General features: G+C 43.9%; 1 long non-coding RNA gene across 1 annotated transcript; it reads right to left on the bottom strand.

The window, feature by feature from the left end:
* Window positions 1-10302: 10302 nt before the first annotated feature.
* LOC128352209 (uncharacterized) lies at window positions 10303-15827 on the bottom strand. The gene is made up of 2 exons (XR_008320261.1): window positions 15753-15827; window positions 10303-10612 (listed from the first exon to the last, which is right to left on the bottom strand). It is a non-coding gene; the product is annotated as an uncharacterized LOC128352209 (long non-coding RNA).
* Window positions 15828-18843: the final 3016 nt, after the last annotated feature.

The raw sequence follows: 18843 nt of genomic DNA, 5'->3' as shown, positions 1-18843 counted from the left end.
TATTGAATTCAGCTTAGCAACCTGAGCATGAATGCTTTGGCCTTTAAAGAGAAACTTATCTGTAATTAAAATCATGCACAAGTTTTAGTGGGAGTCTGTTTACTGCCCACAAAGAAAGCTGATTTTTAAAATGAATAGATTCCCGCATAGCAGAGGATATGTTACATTCTGAGTTTAAATCCCCTAAAATTATAGCATTAGGTGGTAAACAAACATCTGACCACATAAATGTCATCATGCTTGGGTACAGGATAGGTTTTAAAAAACCTTTATTGATTGCTTCTAAAAATAACATGGCAACAAGATACTACATTAGTCCAGTGATAATTCTTAAAACATGTTTTTGCAAAAAGCTTATAGTTTCAATATATACCTACAAGTACTAGGCATAAGTAATTTGCTACAGTGCTGAGATGAAAAGTAATATAGGCTATAGAATTAAAACCCAACACCAGATATGATAGTGGCTATAAGAAAATGATTTATATTATAGTGCATTGTGAAGTGTTTATTATACTTTAAAATGGTAATTACTAAGACTTCCTAATACGTTTATTCACAACAGTATGTATGTACTGCAGAAAAAGTTGCAATAATGGCCCTTGGTACAGAAGATTTGCATAATCAGTACTGTAGTTTATTCTTATAGCAGATATTGTGGTGCTTAGTGGAATCAAATGGTTTCTTAGCATATTGATTGCAATTAATTACATAAATATGAATTCCAAGATAAGGCTTTTTCGAAGGATGATACCAAAGTCACAAAATTACACGTTCAGTCATTTTGAGGCTAGTGTTTCTAGAAAGTAATTATGGGCATATTGCTGTTTAACCAAACTATAAAAATAGCTGAATTCTTTGCAGTGAAAACAGATTTTGAGAGCTGAAAATCTTTTTCTGAACTGGATGTTTAAGTTTGATACTGCTGATATTAACATAGCTAGAGTTGTGCAAGGGAGGTGTAGCCTATCAGACTGATTAACCCAGAGAGGGCCAGCTTTCTCAGCCTGAGCAACTGGATTCTCTCCAGTCAAGCTGTTTGGGGGTAGAGCATCCCTGGCAATTACATATTGCCCAGCTTCAGCAGCTTGATCAGGGGGACACTGAAGACACTCCTTACTCAGGGCGCTATTGATCCTAGGGCTGTCCCTGCATGGTAATTGATTAGTATAACTATCTTTCTCAGAAGAAAAGCTGTCCAACAAGGGTGGCTTCTCAAATTATACTTTTCCTACATTCAGATATATTTCAATATAGGGAAATCCATATTTGTGAGTTTTAAGGATGCTTCCTTTCCCCAATATACCTTAAGTCCAGCCATATAAGATGTTTAACATTATGAGCCGGCTCTCACAATCAGTGAGACCCGGTTTTGGAGGGTGTGCGGGGAGAGCGGGCTAGGCCCCTATGTCTGTGTGTGCACATACAGTTTGTATGTCATAGAGACTGGGCAGTACACAGTCTAGTGAATACATGTAGGTTGCGGGTAGTGTCTGCCACCATAATCCCATTCCTACTCACACATATATTCGCTGTACACATTTTGAATGACTGAAAAGAGCTGTTGTGTTCTCACCAGAGGGACAAATTGTCATAATATAGACATAGTGTTTTGTTTTGCTTTTTAACAAATTGTTATACAAGAGATTTTTGCATGATATGATAATTGTACTAGCTAGGATTTGTAGATTATATTATTTAACACATTCTGGGGCCATTCACATGACCTACCAGGTGGTCTGGCTGGGGGAAGGCTTTGAAAAACTTGCCTTCCCCCCAGATGGCCACCCTGACCTTGGTGGGAGCACACTCTGCACTCCCACACGATCCCCGCTGCTCTGTGCAGCTCGGAGAAGAACGGATCTCTCTGCGGCTGGGACTCGTTATTCTGGCCTCTGGGTAGCTGAGTGCAGAGCATTGGTGGGTTCAGACATTGGTGGCTTTAGGCATCATGAAACGCACAGCACTTGCTTCTAGTTGTCTCAACCCACCCAGAGAGTTCATATAGATTCATCCTCCATAGGTCAGGTAATGTATTAAGAGAGGGCAGTATTTCCATGTCTTTCTTTGATTGGAAGTTTGGCCTTCTCTCTGTTGGGCCAATTTGTCAATCCTTCCCTTGAATCCTTGCCTTACCTGTTCTGTGCATCCAATGATTAATGGAACTTTCCATCCTGAAGAATGATTAGAATCCATTCTTTTGTTGGGGGTCAGTCAGGTCAGTTCTGTTCTGTTTAGGAAGCCCAAGTGGAGGTATATGTGCATTAGGCTCAGTGCCTTCAAGACCTCCTTTGTTCTAAGATAAGTGTGTGTGTTTTTAAGATAGGATTTTTAAAAAGGACTATTTTTCCTGGAGCCAAGACAAAAGGACCTCCTGGTCAAATGCTATAATGTACCAAGAAGTACAGGAAAGGCTTGCATTGTTATCATGTGCAGCAATTTCCCCCCTACATTTTTACCTGTTTAGTTCAGGTAATTATTGCTTCCTTAAATAAACACATTTTACATTATTTCAAATATAATTTGAAATTCTGGGTCCAGAAGCTGGTGCTGGGGAACTACTGCTCAGCTCTGTGGCCATTGGCCTTTGGGGTCCTGCAGGGTTTGGTTTTGTCCCCCGTGCTGTTTAACATCTACATGAAACCGCTGGGAGAGGTCATCCAGGGACTTGGACTGAGTTGTCAGCAATATGCAGATGACACTCAGCTCTATCTCTCCTTGTCACCTGATCCTAGGGAGGCGGTGGATGTCTTGAATCGGGGGCTGGAGGCCGTGATGGATTGGATGTGGGCTAATAAATTGAAATTGAATCCAGACAAGATGGAAGTACTGTTGGTCAGTAGGAGAGCCAATCGGGATGAGGAGATTTTACCGGTTCTGGATGGGGTTGCACTCCCCTTGAAAGAGCAAGTACATGGCTTGAGGGTATTACTGGACCCGGCTCTGCTTTTGGAAGCTCAGGTGGAAGCGGTGGCCAGGGGTGCGTTTGCACGGCTTCGGCTAGTGCGCCAGCAGCATCCCTTTCTCGAGAAGGCAGATCTGGCCACAGTTACCCACGTCACGGCTGGATTACTGTAACACTCTCTACGTGGGGCTGCCCTTGAAGAATATCTGGAAACTTCAGCTAGTGCAAAATGCGGCAGCCAGGGTTTTGTCTGGAGCTGCCCGGTGGGAGCATATCACTCCCCTTTTGAAAGAGCTGCACTCGCTACCAGTTTGTTTCTGGGTCCAATTTAAGGTGCTGTTTTTGACCTTTAAAGCCCTTAATGGTTTGGGCCCGGGATACCTGAGGGACGGCCTGCTCCCAAGGGTTGCTGCCCACTTGAGGTCATCTGAGGGGGCTCTGGTCTGGGTGCTGACAATGAACGAAGCTCGGTGGTCGTGCACGCGGGACAGGGCCTTCTCTGTTGCTGCCCCCAGACTTTGGAATGCTCTTCCAGTGGCTATTCGCTCCTCAGTCTCCATCATGGCTTTTAGAAAACATGTGAAGACTTGGCTTTTTACTCAGACTTTTATGTGATTGTCTCCAAATTTTGCTTCTTTGTATATTGTATGGTATCTTTATATATGTATTATAAAAAAATTAACTTGTGATTGTCTTAATGAAAGGCAATTTATACATTTAACAATAAAATAAATAAATAAATAAATAAATAGATAAATAAATAAATAAGATGTTATTGTTCTGTGCTGGGGTTTAGTTTATGTTCACAACTTATTCCACTCCTTGACCCAAGCTAATAAGGGGTTTGAACCACTCCTGAATAAGGAATAAATTTTCATAAGATGTGCAGATTCTCCATCATTAGGGAAGCTTTTTGATGAAGTTTTTCATCCCAGATCTACCTACTTATTTATTTTATTTATTGTTTTATACTGCCTTTTATTAAAACAATCTCAAGGTTGCTTACAAAACATTTAAAACAATATAAAGCTATAAAAATTACACAATAAACATATTAAAATGAAATAAAAAATACAAATCCAATTAAAATGTTTTTTTTAAAAAAACATACACAATATAACTATAGCAGCAGCAACAAAAACTTTCATCTAAAAGCCTGGGTAAAAAGCCAAGATCTCTCTTGCTTTCTATAAACTGTGATGGAGACTGAGGAGCAGAGGCCCACCAGGAGAATATTCCCAAGTCTGGGGGCAATAACTGAGAAGGCCCATGTGCATGACAGCTGAGCCTCCCCCATTGTCAGCACCCAGAGCAGAGGCCCCTCCAATGAACGGGCAGGAAGCGGGCAGTCAAGCGGGCAGGAACCCTTGGGAGCCGGCGGTCCCTCAGGTATCCATGGCCAAAACTGTGATGGGCTTTAAATAGGGATGTGCATGGTCTGTGCCGGTCCGGACCGGCACCGAGGGGGGGGTCTCCCTTTAAGGGCGGGGGGTAGAACTTACCCCTACCGCTGCTCTTCCCCCTCTGGCACTGTTGCTTAGAATGAAGTTTTTGGGGCGGCAGCATTCATCGCTGCCGCCCCTGCCCCCGTCGTTGTTAGTAAAGCCTTTGTAAGAGCCCTCAGAGCAGTACGCATGCGTGCTGCTCTAAGAGCTCTTACGAAGGCTTTACTAACAACGATGGGGGCAGGGGCGGCAGCGATGAACGCTGCCGCCCCAAAAACTTCATTCTAAATGACAGCGCCGGAGGGGGAAGAGCGGCGGGAGGGGTAAGTTCTACCCCCCTGCCCTTAAAGGGAGACCCCCCCTCGGTGCCGGACCACCGGACCGGTCCTGATCCGGACCGGTCCAGAGGCCTCTAACATGGCCTCCAGACCGGTCCGTGCACATCACTAGCTTTAAAGGTCAAAAACAGCACCTTGAATTGGACCTGGAAACAAATTGGCAGACAATGTAGTTCTTTCAAAATAGGTGTAATATGCTCCAAGTGAGCAGTTCCAGAGAGAACCTTGGCTGCTACATTTGGCACCAGCTGAAGTTTCTGAATATTCTTCAGGGGCAGCCTCATGTAAAGTGAGGCAGTAATGACAGTAATGACTATGGCAGTAATCCAGCAATAGCAGTGGCCAGCCGTGCAAAGGCACCCCTGGCCACCACCACCACCTGGGCATCCAGAAGCAAAGCCAGGTCCAGCAGTACCCCCAAGCTGCTCACTTGTTCTTTCAAGGCGAGTAAAACCCCACCCAGAACTGGTAGAATCCCCTCATCTCGACTGACTCCCATACTGATCAACAGCACCTCCGTCTTGCCCAGATTCCATCTCAGCCCACATCCATCACTGCCTCCAGCCCCCGATTCAGGACATCTACTGCCTCCCTAGGATCAGGTGACAAGGAGAGATTGAGCTGAATGTAATTACTGGACATGGTTGCAATGGATAAAGCTTAGTTTTTTTTTACCGGGAGTTGTCAATACAAAAGTAGATCTGTGAAAATGTAGATTTGTTAATATGTATATTTGTAAGTATGTAAATTTTTGAATGTGTTCACAGGTTGTGGGGGGGTGGGAGGCAGTGGTGGGGGCTGTAAAAATGTAGATTTGTAAAAATTTCAAACTGTAAAGGTATAAATATGTGCTTGTATAGAATAGAAGTGCTGTGTGCATGTGTGTGTGGAGGTTTCTGTTGTGTGGGTGACTGGGTGTCAGTAGAGGTTTCTTTCTTTTGTGTAGATAGTGTAGTGGTGTTTTGGTTTTCAGCTTGGTGTATTTTTAGTTGTGTCACTGCCTGTTGGTATTGTGGCCTGCTAGGGGCACAAAACCATGGTAGGTGGTAGGCACCCATGGGTGCCAACTGCCATCCTAACCCAAAAGCAATCAGGCACTCCTGTGATTTTAAGTGATTTTTTTAAAAAACAAAACAAAAACTTTTTGCATTTTTTGCATTTCTCCCATAGAGGACAATGGGGATTTGAGGTGGTCCAGCTTGCCCATTCTCCCCTTTGGGGGGTGCATGCGAAAATCGGGTTTCTGGGCATGTATGAAATGTTCTTCATAGAGATACTTTAAGAGAACTCATACAGCAGCAAGTCCAAACACAAATTGGATTCTTGGTGGCTGTATGAGTATTAAGAGGCCAGAAACGAAAAAATTCCGGGGGGGGGGATGAACCCCACTGGCTTGGGGATCCCTGGGGGAAGTTTTGGCACAACCTGCCATGCCCCCAACCCCACTTTGGGGTGCCCAGGCATCCCACAAAGGGAATGGGGCTGCCTCAAATCCCCATTATTCCCTAAGGGAGAAATGCAAACATTGAAAAATCTTCAAAAAATAATTAAAAATCACAGGAGTGGCCCATTGATTTGGGTTTTGTGCCCCTAGGTGCTCTGCATAGGGATGAATGGGCCAGTTCGAGTCCCCATTATACACTATGTAGAACCTTTTAGAACCAGTTCAAATTTGAACCAAACTGGGGGAGGGGAGCAGGGCGGTTAGAGCAAACCAAAACTGAACCTACCCAACCTGGTTTGAAGTTGGTTCGAATTTGAAACAGGCCAAGCCGATTTTGTGCAAATCCCTAGTGCCATCTTGGACTTTGTGAAATAACTTGAACAAAGGACTTTTAGAACTGCATAATTCAAGTGAGTAAGTACTCTATCCTTGTTTTTAGCAATAGCTTCTTAGCTTTTATATTTTGAATTCCAAGCAGTATTTCCTAATAATAAATCTAGCTTTATCTATTGCATTAATTTGCCCATGGAGCTGAACCCTTTGCACCTATCTACGCTTAAATGCTCTATTGTGCTATATTTTACTGATAAAGACAATTTTTGATTTTATATGTGAATGTGAGACATCCAAAATTGCTTGGGGGCAAGGGAAAAAACATACTGTATTAAATGGTATTAAACATTTGTATCAAATATACTGTAGTAAACATTTGGAATGGAAGCCATATCACTACTTTTTTGTTTTTTGGGGAATTTAACCAGAAATCATCTGAAGGTACAGTGTTAGGTAATCTGTGAAACCCCTGCTTGGCCCTCAGTCTCCTACTGCTTGCATTTATTTGATTTTTAAAATAATATGACAAGGAATAACTGTCAGATGATGCAAGTTCCCCCCATCTGCACTTAGACTTTCTGAAGTTTCCAAGCAATACTGCAAGTAGGGAAGAGAGGAAACACTGATGTACAAGAAACGTGGCATGCCATCCCTATGATTGTTTGTGATCATGACATTTTAAAAACTTGGCTTTTCTGTCATTTTCTAAAGTATTGTTTTAGAGGGTTGTGACAGAGGTAAACGAAAGAAAAAGCAGAAATGTCACCTGTCTCCCTAGACAGATCAGAATGAAAAATTGAAGAGAAACCGATTTGGATGAAATCTTTGTAGTTGTTACTGTGCACCTGTGAGATCAAAATTAGGTTCCAGAGTTCTGAAACAGAGTCATCTGAAACAGAGATTACTGAAATAGTGTTGGATGCTTTTACCAAAATGCTGCGTGGTCTTTGGCTCCAGAGCCTCCCTTGTGGGCCAACAGAAAACCAGTTGTAATGTAACATTTTACAGTCTTTAAATAGCTTTTGGAATGACTGCAGTGGATGCATACATGTGAGAAACATCTAGATAATTTTCGTGAACACCATCTCCTGGATATTAGAAACCCTGGATTTCAGCATACAACATCATTCTTGAAAACAGTATTGCCAGCTCTCTGGAACTTACCTGGTAACTCCAGAAATTGGCATAAAACTCCAGGAGACTATTAAAAGCAATCCTAGATATTTTAATGGTGGGATAGTGTGAAAAGTACTTGAGGGAAAATGTCAGAGTTGGCTTGGCAACTTTTTTTGAGTAGCACGATTGGCTGACCAGTATTGCAAAATTTATTTCTTCTGCCCCTCAAGAACCCATGGTCTGAGTTCATGTTTGAAATTTAGAGAACAAGAATGCAAGATCTCTTAAACCATAACTAATCTGTCTTAAATTATGCTGAATATGAACACTTCTTTAAGAACATAATAAGGGTATTCTCATGACCTGTGAGTGGGGGGGCCGGGGGGAAAGGCCCGCCCACTCCAGCTCACCTTACCCCCAGATGATGGTGTGCCTCCTCTTTAGGCATGTTACAGCAGTCCCACACAATCCATGCTTGGAGCAGCATGGATCTCTGGAGGTCAGGAGACTGTGTCCCAGCCTCCAGATATCCCACAAAGCACCGTGCAATGGGCGTGGTGCATTGGGGGATAACCCCATGAGGCGCTCTAGGTGCCCGTCTCTATGTGCATTCGGGCTGCAAGCAGCCCAGGCTTACACATGATCCCGGCAGCCGGGTTAAGGGTGCACTCACGCTCTTAACCTCTGCTAAAGTCTGGGCTTAGAAGTTGGGTTTGGCTTGGTGACTGCTCTGGAGTCTGTGCAGATCCCGGCCCTCCACACAAGCAGCCTAGCCCAGACTAGACTGCTCATGAGAACAGCCTCAATAAATGCAGGGGCATAGTTATAATTGCACAAGGTGGGGACAAATGTCCCTGGCCCCTGAGGGAGAGGGAGCCTGCTGAATGGGCAATAGCTCTCTCTTCACTCTCCCACTCCTTCCTCCCTGACTCACTGGCACACTGCTGGTGCTTCACTGGCATGCTCCTGAGGACTTCGCTCAGCTTTAAGCAAGACAGATCCTTTCCAGGAGAGGAGGGGAAGAAGTGTCAGGAAGTGTCACTCCTTCTTCCTCTCCCCCTGATTGGCTGACTAGTGCTCAGATTCAGCCTACTCCTCCCTCAGCCCAACAGGCTCAACAATGAGGAAATTTTGCTGAGCATCAACCAGCCAGTCATGAGGAGAAGAAGAGGGAGGAGTGCTGTCTGACACTCCTCCCCCTCCTGTTTCCTCATGAAGCTGAGACAGAATGGAAAAGATCTTCAGTTAAAAGAATACAGGGACACTTTCTGAAAAAAGGTAAAACCATAATACTGAATTTCTCTGCTTTCCATCCCCAAACATTCTGTAGCAACTGGGTTCAGTTTACTCCTAAATCCTTGCTGAAACACTCTTCAAATTAACTAATAAAGTTGCAGCCCTTTCTCTCAGGTTTGGTTCATGTGTATTTGTGGGCATGGGACAATGGGGCCTATGCTGGTGGGGTGCTTTGTCCCACCCCACTAGGCCGGCAGCATGGCGGCTGCCATTGATTAAGGGATCTTGGGAGGGGGCAGAGTCACAATGGTGGTTGCATGGCCTGCTCACTACTAGGATCATTTGGTGGGCGGACAGGCTTCCCCTCCCTCCCTGGTTACAGAACATGCTTTGGCTGGTTGCCCCTTCCGGGGGGCCTGAGTAGGCTTGAGCGGCTGCCTACTACATATTTCTATACCACCCAAAACTTTCATCTCTGGGCAATTTACTTGCATCTCTGGGTGGTTTATTTGCATCTCTGGGTGGCTGTACTTAACAAAGTCTGTTCTGTATTCTTGGAGCAATGAAAGTAATTATTGTAAACCTACTGGGGTCTCTGACATACATGGAGCAGCATCTGTATACACACTTCCATCTTCATTTATTCCTCTTTATCTTCATCTTGAAGAGTGGGTTGCATCACATTGCCCTTCAATTCCTACTGGGAATTCTACTAGCTGGTGTTGTTGTTGATTGCTCCGCTATTCAGCTGGCCTTCCCACATGCATGGAGGCCATTTGCTGGCCATGCAAATGGCCTCAACCAGCTGAATGATGGAGTTGATCCTCCATTGCAGCGGGTGCTGGGTGGCATGCCGCTGCTCACAACAGCTTTCAGGTGCGGCGGGAGGAGAGGTAAGCACCTAGTAATTTAGAGTTAAAGGTGCCTTCCACCCCCCCACCCCTGGTGGCACTGGCACCAGCCACCGCTGATTTTAAGATCTCTTTTTGTCAGACGTTTTGGGCAGGACATCTGTTCCTAGAATGGAGAGATTCGTCTGGTATCACTAAATCAATTGAATATTTTCAGTACATCTGTGCAGAGCATTTACAGCATATGACCCTTTAGATTTTCAGGAATAACCTGAAAACCAGATACTGATCATCTGATGATGTTATCATTGTACTCCCTATTTCAATTTGCAAAGTGTTGTGATTTATAATTATTCTCTATGACATTTCCCTAATTAATAATGGGAGGCCTTTTGTTCTTTTAAGTAACCTATCAGAACGTAACAAATATCCACAGACCACACTCTTGGGAGGGAAATACACTCCTCTAAGACAGGGATTATAAAAGGTTTAAACCATGGATAGCAACTTGTTGTGTCCTCTTTGGGGTGGTGGTTTATCTCTCTTTTGTCCTGTCTCCCCTTTTGGGGGGACCTTTTTCTGCCTTAAAGACCCCTTTTTTGGGAGAACATCTCCCCTTTGGGGGGATTTTCCCTTTCCTTCTTGAATATTTATTTATTTGATTTATATACCACCCTTCCAAATGGCTCAGGGCGGTTTACAACAGGATAAAAACAATTAAAACCAATTAATTAAAATCAACACTATAAAAACAGAATAAAACCAATTAAACATTCAAACAGCTAAAAAACCCTGGAAAACCAGGGCAACCAATTTTTTGGGGGTGGGGGGGGGCTCTTTTTGTTCTTAGCCATAGGCTTCCAGCTCTGGCTACATTTCTTTTGATTTCATCCGGTCTCCTGTTTTGAGTTCTGTCGTTTGTGTGGCTGAATCTGATCTGCAAACTGAAACAACAGGAGTGGTGAGATATCTTGTATATGTGTGGAGGAACAGCTATCCCACCATGCTACCGCAGGTGACAGATCCCACCTCTGCCACCACGTGTGGAGGACCCTGCTATCCCACCAGACTAACAAGTGTGGGGAACAGCTCTCTGGTTCTCCTGACTCCTTTGCCGCTGCTACCAAGTGGGCTTTTGGTAAGACTGAGTCCACTGCAACAGCCCTTCCAGGAATTCAAAAAACCCAAACTAAACCTTAGTAGAGTGGAAAGGCCTATAGGTGTGGGGCAGAGACAGTCAACAAGCTCTTCTATATTAACAAGAAAGTTTTTACTAAAAAAAAAAGTTCAAATTAAAACATTACTTTACAGAAAATCACAAAATAATATAGAGTAAGTCAGGCTAACTAACAAGCTGTAGGCTTTTTAACAAGGCTCAGTCCTATCAAGCTTGCTTGCACATGATTAACAATGTGCAACTGTGGCACATCTTGTTTGTTTTCAACTGAACTTTTGTGCAAATCCCTGGTTTTGTTTTAAGGGGAACTGTCCTATCTTCTTGTGCAAGAGCAATGTTTCTTGTTATTCAAGCAATTCGCTACACGGGATGTCAGCATCTATTAATCTTTACTGTCAGTTAAAATGCATTTAAATAGGATGAGCTGATTTCTTGTAGCAGATATTCCCTCCCTGCTAAGCCCCTGCTAACTCCCTGCTAAGCCCCTGCTAACTGGGCAAAGAGACACCTTTTACTGTGGTGATTCTCTTTATTTAGCAGGGGGAGAGTAACTGGCCCTATCCACCCCCAGCACAGTACCTCCCGTGACTGTTGCTGGTGTCTATCTTGTTTTTAGTTTTTAGAATGTGAGCCCTTTGGGGACAGGGAGCCATCTTATATATTTATTATTTCTCTGTGTAAACCACCCTGAGCCATTTTTGGAAGGGCAGTATAGAAATCGAATTAATAATAATAATAATAATAATAATAATAATAATAATAATAATATTACTGTTTATCATTTCTTTAGTACTTTTCAGCATACAAAGTACTTCAAACCCTTATTTCATTTATCTTCACAACCCTACATTCTTCGCACTAAAAGCAATGTAAGGATGGAGCCTGATGCAGAAAAACCAGGCAAGGAAGAAGTTGTTGGGGAAGCATTTCTAAGTAAAATTAGGTTTCTTATAAGAACATAAGAACAGCCCTGCTGGATCAGGCACAAGACCCATCTAGTCTAGCATCCTGTTTCATACAGTGGCCCACCAGATGCTTCTGGGGAACCCATGGGCAAGAGGTATGTGCATGCCCTCTTTCCTGCTGTTGTTCCCCTGCAACTGGCATTGAGAGGCATTCTGCCTTTGAGGCTGGAGATGGCCCACAGCCACCACAGTAGTAGCCATTGATAGACCTGTCCTCCATGAATTTGTCTAAGCCCCTTTTAAAGCCATCCATGCTGGTGGCTATCACTGCATCCCCTGGCAAACATAGATTATTGTGCACTGTGTGAAAAAGTACTTCCTCTTGTTGGTCCAAAATTTCCTGACCTTCAGTTTCATGGGGTGACCCCTGGTAGTGTTGTGTGTGAGAGAGAAATTTCTCTCTGTCTACCCTCTCCACTCCATGCATAATTTTATATACCTCGATCATGTCTCCCCTTAGTCGCCTTTTTTCCAAGGTAAAGAGCCCCAGATGCTGTAGCCTAGCCTCATAAGGAAGGTGTTCCAGGCCCCTGGTCATCTTGGTGGCCCTCTTCTGCACCTTTTCCAGTTCTACAATATCTTTCTTTAGATACAGCGACCAAAGCTGTATGCAGTACTCCAGATGTGGCTGCATGGATTTGTATATGGGCATTATAATATTAGCATTTTTATTTTCAGTCATGGAATTAGCCTTTTTCATAGCTGCCACTCACTGAGTCTAAACTTTTAATGAGCTGTCCACCATGACCCCAAGATCTCTCTCCTGATCAGTCACCAACAACTCAGATCCCATCAGCGTATACTTGAAGTTGGTGTTTTTTGCCCCAATGTGCAGCATTTTACACTTGCTTACACTGAACCGCATTTGCCATTTTGTCACCCACTCTCCCAGTTTGGAGAATGCCTTTGCATCCCTTTTTGTGTCCTTGCATTTCTTTTGCCAGAGTTTATGTTCTTTCCTGTTCTCTTCATTTGGGCAGGACTTCCATTTTCTGAAGGAAGTCTTTTCACTTTTTATAGCTTCCCTGACTCTACTTGTTAGCCACGCTTGCATCCTCCTGAACTTGGTGGTACCTTTCCTCTTCCTTGGTATACATTCCAATTGTGCTTCTAGTACTGTGGTTTTAAATAAATTCCATGCTTTCTGGAGTGATTTGACCCTCCTTTCAACTTCTTTCTTACCAGTCCCCTCATTTTTGAGAAGTTTCCTCTTCTGAAGTCCAATGCATCTATGTTGGACTTCCCTGACAATTCTCCGTTCACATATAAGCTGAATTAGATCACACTATGGTCACTGCTATCCAGTGGTTCTGCAACTCTGACATCTCGCACCAGGTCCTTGGAACCACTCAGGATTAAATCCAAAGTTGCCATCTCTCTGGTTAGTTCTGCGACTAAGTGTTCTAAGACACAGTCATTTAGCACGTCTAGAAATGTGGCCTCTCTGTCATTACATGAATGTGAATTTACCCAGTCTATGTGTGTGTGGTTGTCACCCATTATTACTGCCCTGTCTCTCTTTGACACCTCTCTTATCTGTTTCTCCAACTCCAGATCACTCTCAGCACTTTGATCCGGAGGGCAATAAAACATCCCTAGTAACACATTTCCTTTCAGTCCTTATAATGTTACCCATAATGATTCTGTGGAGGACTCTGGTCCACCCAGGTTTTCTAGTTTATTGGAATCTATCCCTTTTTTTATATACAGTGCCACTCCTCCTCCAGGCCTCCCCTCCCTGTCCGCTCTTTAGAGTTTATATCCAGGAATAATTTGTCCCACTGGTTCTCGACATTCCACCAGGTTTCTGTCACACCCACTATATCTATGTTTTTATTAGTAACCAAGTACTCCAGCTCACCCATCTTAGCTTGGAGGCGTCTGGCATTGGTATATAGACACCTATACTCCTGGTCCCTCACCTGGTGTTGGCGTGTGCCGTCCCCCTTTCCATCATTTGGCCTATTTGCCAAGCTGCTATGTCTTTGCTTCTGTTCAACTCCTGGCTCTACTCTGTCCCATTCTGGAAACATGTTCACCCTCACACCTTAGGGGATTTTTCTGGCTGAAGTAGATATCACCCAGTTCCTGCCAGCTATCCCACAGGCATCATTTTAAAAGCTTCCCTGCGACTTTCTTGATTTTAAGCATCAGCAGGTTCCATCTTGGTTCAAGTGCCATCCCTTTTGTACAGGCTTCACTTTTCCCAAAATGCATCCCAGTGCCTAATGAATCTAAACCCCTCCTCCTGGCACAACAGTCTCATCCATGCGTTGAGATCCCTCAGCTCCGCCTGTCTGGCTGTCCCTGCTCATGGAACAGGTAGCACTTCAGAGAACAGCGGTCCTGTACTTCAGTACTTCAGTACCCTCATTCTCCATGACAGCAGAAGCGCCATCTGCCTGAGAGTGGGATGCTTCTACCACACCTCATCCACACACCTCTCTGCCTCCCTGAGCTTCTCCAGGTCAGCCACCTTGGCTTCATTGGAATGAACTGAGTGCACACCTGCAACTTCTGCCCCTCAGGGAGACAGTCATACATGTGACACTCTGGGTATAAGACTGGGAGGCAGCCCCTCCCCTGCTGGCATTCTACCTTCATAATTAGTTTTATTGGGCTTGAAGCCCAATATTATTCAGTTGTTGTTTTTATTATTATTATTATTATTATTATTATTATTATTATTATTTAGTTTTATTGGGCTTGAAGCCCAATATTATTCAAGCCCAATGTATATTGGGCTTGAAGCTATGTACTGGGTACATTTGTCAGCTAATTAATGGTTTTTCATTTTGTCCTCCAAGAAAATTACAAAAGTTGGGTTGTATTCACCTTATTCTTGCTCTGGGTGTCTCCCTTGTAATGAAGGGGCACTACTTGTATGCCTCTCCACAGAGTTTCCCGCCAATCTCCCACTAAATGCCTGCAAAACTCCTTTGTTATCCATTTGCAAACTCCTGTTAGCAAAGTTCCTGGGAGTAAAGCGCCTCTGGTCTGAGCCTTGTATCTAAGATGAGCAGTCAAACTGACTCTCCTCAGGAATGTGACCCCTCTCACATGCTGAGGCACTCACCTGGAATGAATCCCCCATTCAGGCTTCTCCTCTGTCAGACACAATCACTTCCAGCCAGCCAGAAATCAAACCCTAGAAAATTTCCAGCCCTAACAGACTTAGTTTCTCCTTTCTTTACTTGGTGATTTATCTGTTTGTTTGTTTAATTTCCTTGCTGTGTTCCCTTGCTTGATATCTTCTTTAGGAGAGAAATACAAGCTTGTTGCTTCCTCTCTCTTCAAGACCAGCAAACAACTGGTCATTTAAGAGAAGAACTTGATCTCAATAGTGTCACATCAAGTCTACCAGCTTGTTTTAATAAATGCTAATGATTTCTGATATTCATGGATAAAAGGAGGTTAAATTTGATCACTAGCAATGATATTTGATGTTTCAGGTTAAAGTATTCACAATCCTCTGGAAAAATGGGAGTATATAAGTAAACATGCCCACCCAAGCAATAGTCATATTTACTTTTCTTCTGGAAGCCAAACACATTTTGATCACAGTATCTCTTGATGGCTTAATTTCAAAAGAATGCCTGCCATATCTACAGTATTGTTTTCCCCCTAAAGCAGGGCAAGCAGATGACAGTTCACTCACTTTATAAGCCAATTTAAATCTTTTTCTAAATAAAAAAAACACCCACCTAAAAAACTTTTAAGCAGAGGTTGATGGCTGACATTTACTGGAGGCATGAAAGACCATTTGGGGTCAGCTTAGTTTGAGTCTCGGTTGGAGAAATCTGCTGTAACCCTTTAGCATGGATACATGAATGAGCCTCATGAGCATTCACCTTCCAGAGCTGAGAGTAAAAGTAACCTGGTTGCTCAGGTAGGGCTGCATTGCTGGATGGCAGTATTAGTGGACAATAAACAAACTCTCACCTTGGAACCCTGGGTTCAGCAGGAACTCACAGAGCAGCCTTGGGCAGATCACTGTTTATGCCTCAGTTCTCTGTCTGTAAAAATGAGAACAACAGGATACAGTATGGATGATGGATTTAAGCATTTGTAATACAGATGATAAATAACAGCAGTTATAACTTTGGGTATCACATTTCAAGAAGGAAGTTTATGAACTGGAAAGGAGTCAGAAGTGAGGCAAGTCATTTGAGAAAAAGCTAGAGAAACAGAGGATATTTTTAGATATATTAAAAAAACATATCAGAAGAGGGAGCAAGAGCAGTTCATTATAGAAACTAAGGACAGAAGAGGGAAGCAGTGGGTTTGGAATACAAGAAGGCAGGTTCTGAAACACGAGAGAAAAACTTCCTAACAATAAAATAATTTTTTTCTGAAGCATCAGTAATGTTTAATCCCTTTTCAAGAAGATTCAATTCAGATCTGAACACTTTTCAGAAGTGTTGAAGACACTATTTGGGCTAGCTTCCAGGGTTCACAATTAAAACAGTAGAAAGCACGGAGCTTTCAATATGACAAGTTTTTATTTTGTTTGCTGGAGGTCTCTGCTCCTGACACCCACCTTCACCATTTGGGATCAAGGGATTGGGTGAGCTTTAGATTTTTTTTTATAGCCAAGGATTCCTTTTTAAAGGAGATGACAGGAAATAGTCCAGGATGTCTGGTTGAGATTTCCTTAATGGGAGATAATGGTTGGGAGACCTTTATTGAGTGAGAGCACCTTTCTTGATTGCACCTGTGAGGAGTTGACCCCTCAGTTAAGAGTAGGGGTTGATTGTGTGTGTGTGTGTAACACATCATTTGTTGTTTGGCATTACAGAGACTGGATGAAGGAGATAGCAAGATAGCTGAGAATTTAGCCATAGGGTGCAAAGTTTCTCTGTCTATCTGATGTGAAGTAGCTGTCTTGTAAGAGTGCACATGCTGCTTGTCTTTACCTGTCTACTTGTAAACCAAGTATTAAAACAACACCATGAAATCATTCACACAATCAAAAAGTGAAAAATCTCTTTACATGATCTGTGCAAAGAGCTTTGGGTGGGTCTGCAGGGAGACTGGGTTAGCCTGACCCTCCCCACAGACGTTCTCTTACTGTTCCTTGGGGATGTGGATCATCCATGGGCTACCCGCAGCTCACCTGGCATCTCCTGGAGCCAGGCACAGGGAAGTGGTGCATCACTGGGAGCCCCCCTCCCCCCGAGTGTGTCTGCTGTGGCTGCAAACAGCCACGGCAGAACACTATCACTTAGCCTGATTTTTAGGTGCGCTCGTACCCAAAACCAGCGCTATGCGGAGGGCTATATAAGAGGGCTCGCTGCCAGGAGCCACGCAGATAGGATAGGTTTAAAACAGATAGGTTTTAAGGGCTCTCCTGAAAGCCAACAATCAACTCAAACTATGGATTCCTGCAGGGAGTGCATTCCACAGCCCAGGAGGAGCTACAGAGAAGGCCCGCCTTTACGTAAGTTGCAACCAGACATACCGGTGGTAACTGGAGATGAACTTAATGTGCGGTGGGGATCATACAGAAGAAGATGCTCTCTAAGGTAACCTGGACCGAAAACATTCAAGGCTTTAAAGATAATAACCAGCACTTTCTAGTTTGCTCAGAAACATATCGGCAGCCAGTGCAACTGTTTTAAAACAGGCATAATATGATCTCTCCCAGTTATCCCAGAGACCAGTCTGGCTGCCGCATTTTGAACTAACTGAAGTTCCCGAACTATGTACGAAGGCAGCCCCATATAGAGCACATGAGCCTGGAGGCAAATGTGCTCAAGCCTGGAGGTTACCAGCTGATGCACCACAGTTTTGAGGTCATCTTCTTCAAGGGATGGATGCAGCTGTCAAATCAGCCAAAGCTTGTAGAAAGTACTCCTGGCCTCCACCTGAGATACTAGGGTAAGGCCTGGATCCAGAAGTATCCCCAAGCTGTGTACCTGTTCCTTCCAGGGGAGTGTAAACTCATCCAGCACAGGAAGATCTAACTCATCCCTCAAATTCTGAGCCCCTCCAATGAGCACCTCCATCTTGCTTGGATTCAGTTTCAATTTGCTATCCCTCATCCAGCCCATTACTGCCTGTAAGCAGGTATTTAGGCAATGAATGTCATTTCCTGATGCATTGGTGTCAGAATAGAGCCCTGAGGAACTCCATATAACAGCTCCTATTTTGTGGAGCAACTGTCACCAAGCTCCACCACCTGGAATCTACCTGAGAGATAGGAGCGGAACCACTGCAAAGCAGTGTCCCCTATCCCCAACTCCCCCAGGTGATCCAGAAGGTCAATGGTATTGAATGCTGCCAAGAGATCCTCTGTTGATTCCCCAGCAAAGGTCATCCATTAGGCCAACCATGGTGGTGGTAGGAGCCCCCCCCCCAAATGCAGGGGGTCCTTGCTGCAGGGAAGGCTCAAAGCAAAGTGGTCTGGGCACCACTTTGGGCTAGGTGTGCCCCTGTTAACTAGGCCATCTCCAACAATTTTCCTGCTAGATAGAAGCAGCCAAGTTGGGCAAGGGTCCAGAGAACAAGTGGTAGGCCACACTGCCCCAAGCAGCTTGTCCACATCCTCAGGAATCACAGATTGAAATTGATCCAATCTAACACTGCAAGAGGGATTGCTGGACACCCCCTTCACAGACTTTGCAGAAGTAGTGGAGTCCAAGTCAGCCCGAATACAAGAGATTTTGTCCTGTATTTTTACCCAGGTTTTCCTCCTATCTTACTTCCACACAATCAAAAATTGAGAGCCCACACAGTTTCCAAACCTGGGTAGAACACAATTTTTGATTGTGTGAATGACCTCCATATGTCTCCAGTGAGCTCTCCTTCAAAGGAAGTCAAACCCAGTTGCTGCCCCTGGAACCTCTCACCTCTTGGGGAAGTAGGGATCATGGAAATCATAAGTAAGAAAAACACAACATTGAGGTTCCAATGATGCTTTTAGGACAGCGAGAACTTCAGGAGCTAGCAAGAGACAGCAGGCACCTCTCCAAAATAATACTTGCTACCCCACACATCTGATCTGAAAAGAATAATTTCATGAACCACATGA

The sequence above is a fragment of the Hemicordylus capensis genome, chromosome 3, assembly GCF_027244095.1.
Source record: "Hemicordylus capensis ecotype Gifberg chromosome 3, rHemCap1.1.pri, whole genome shotgun sequence".
Lineage (NCBI taxonomy): Eukaryota > Metazoa > Chordata > Lepidosauria > Squamata > Cordylidae > Hemicordylus > Hemicordylus capensis.
The sequence above is the reverse complement of the archived record's forward strand: the minus strand, read 5'-3'. Positions and strand labels throughout refer to the sequence as shown.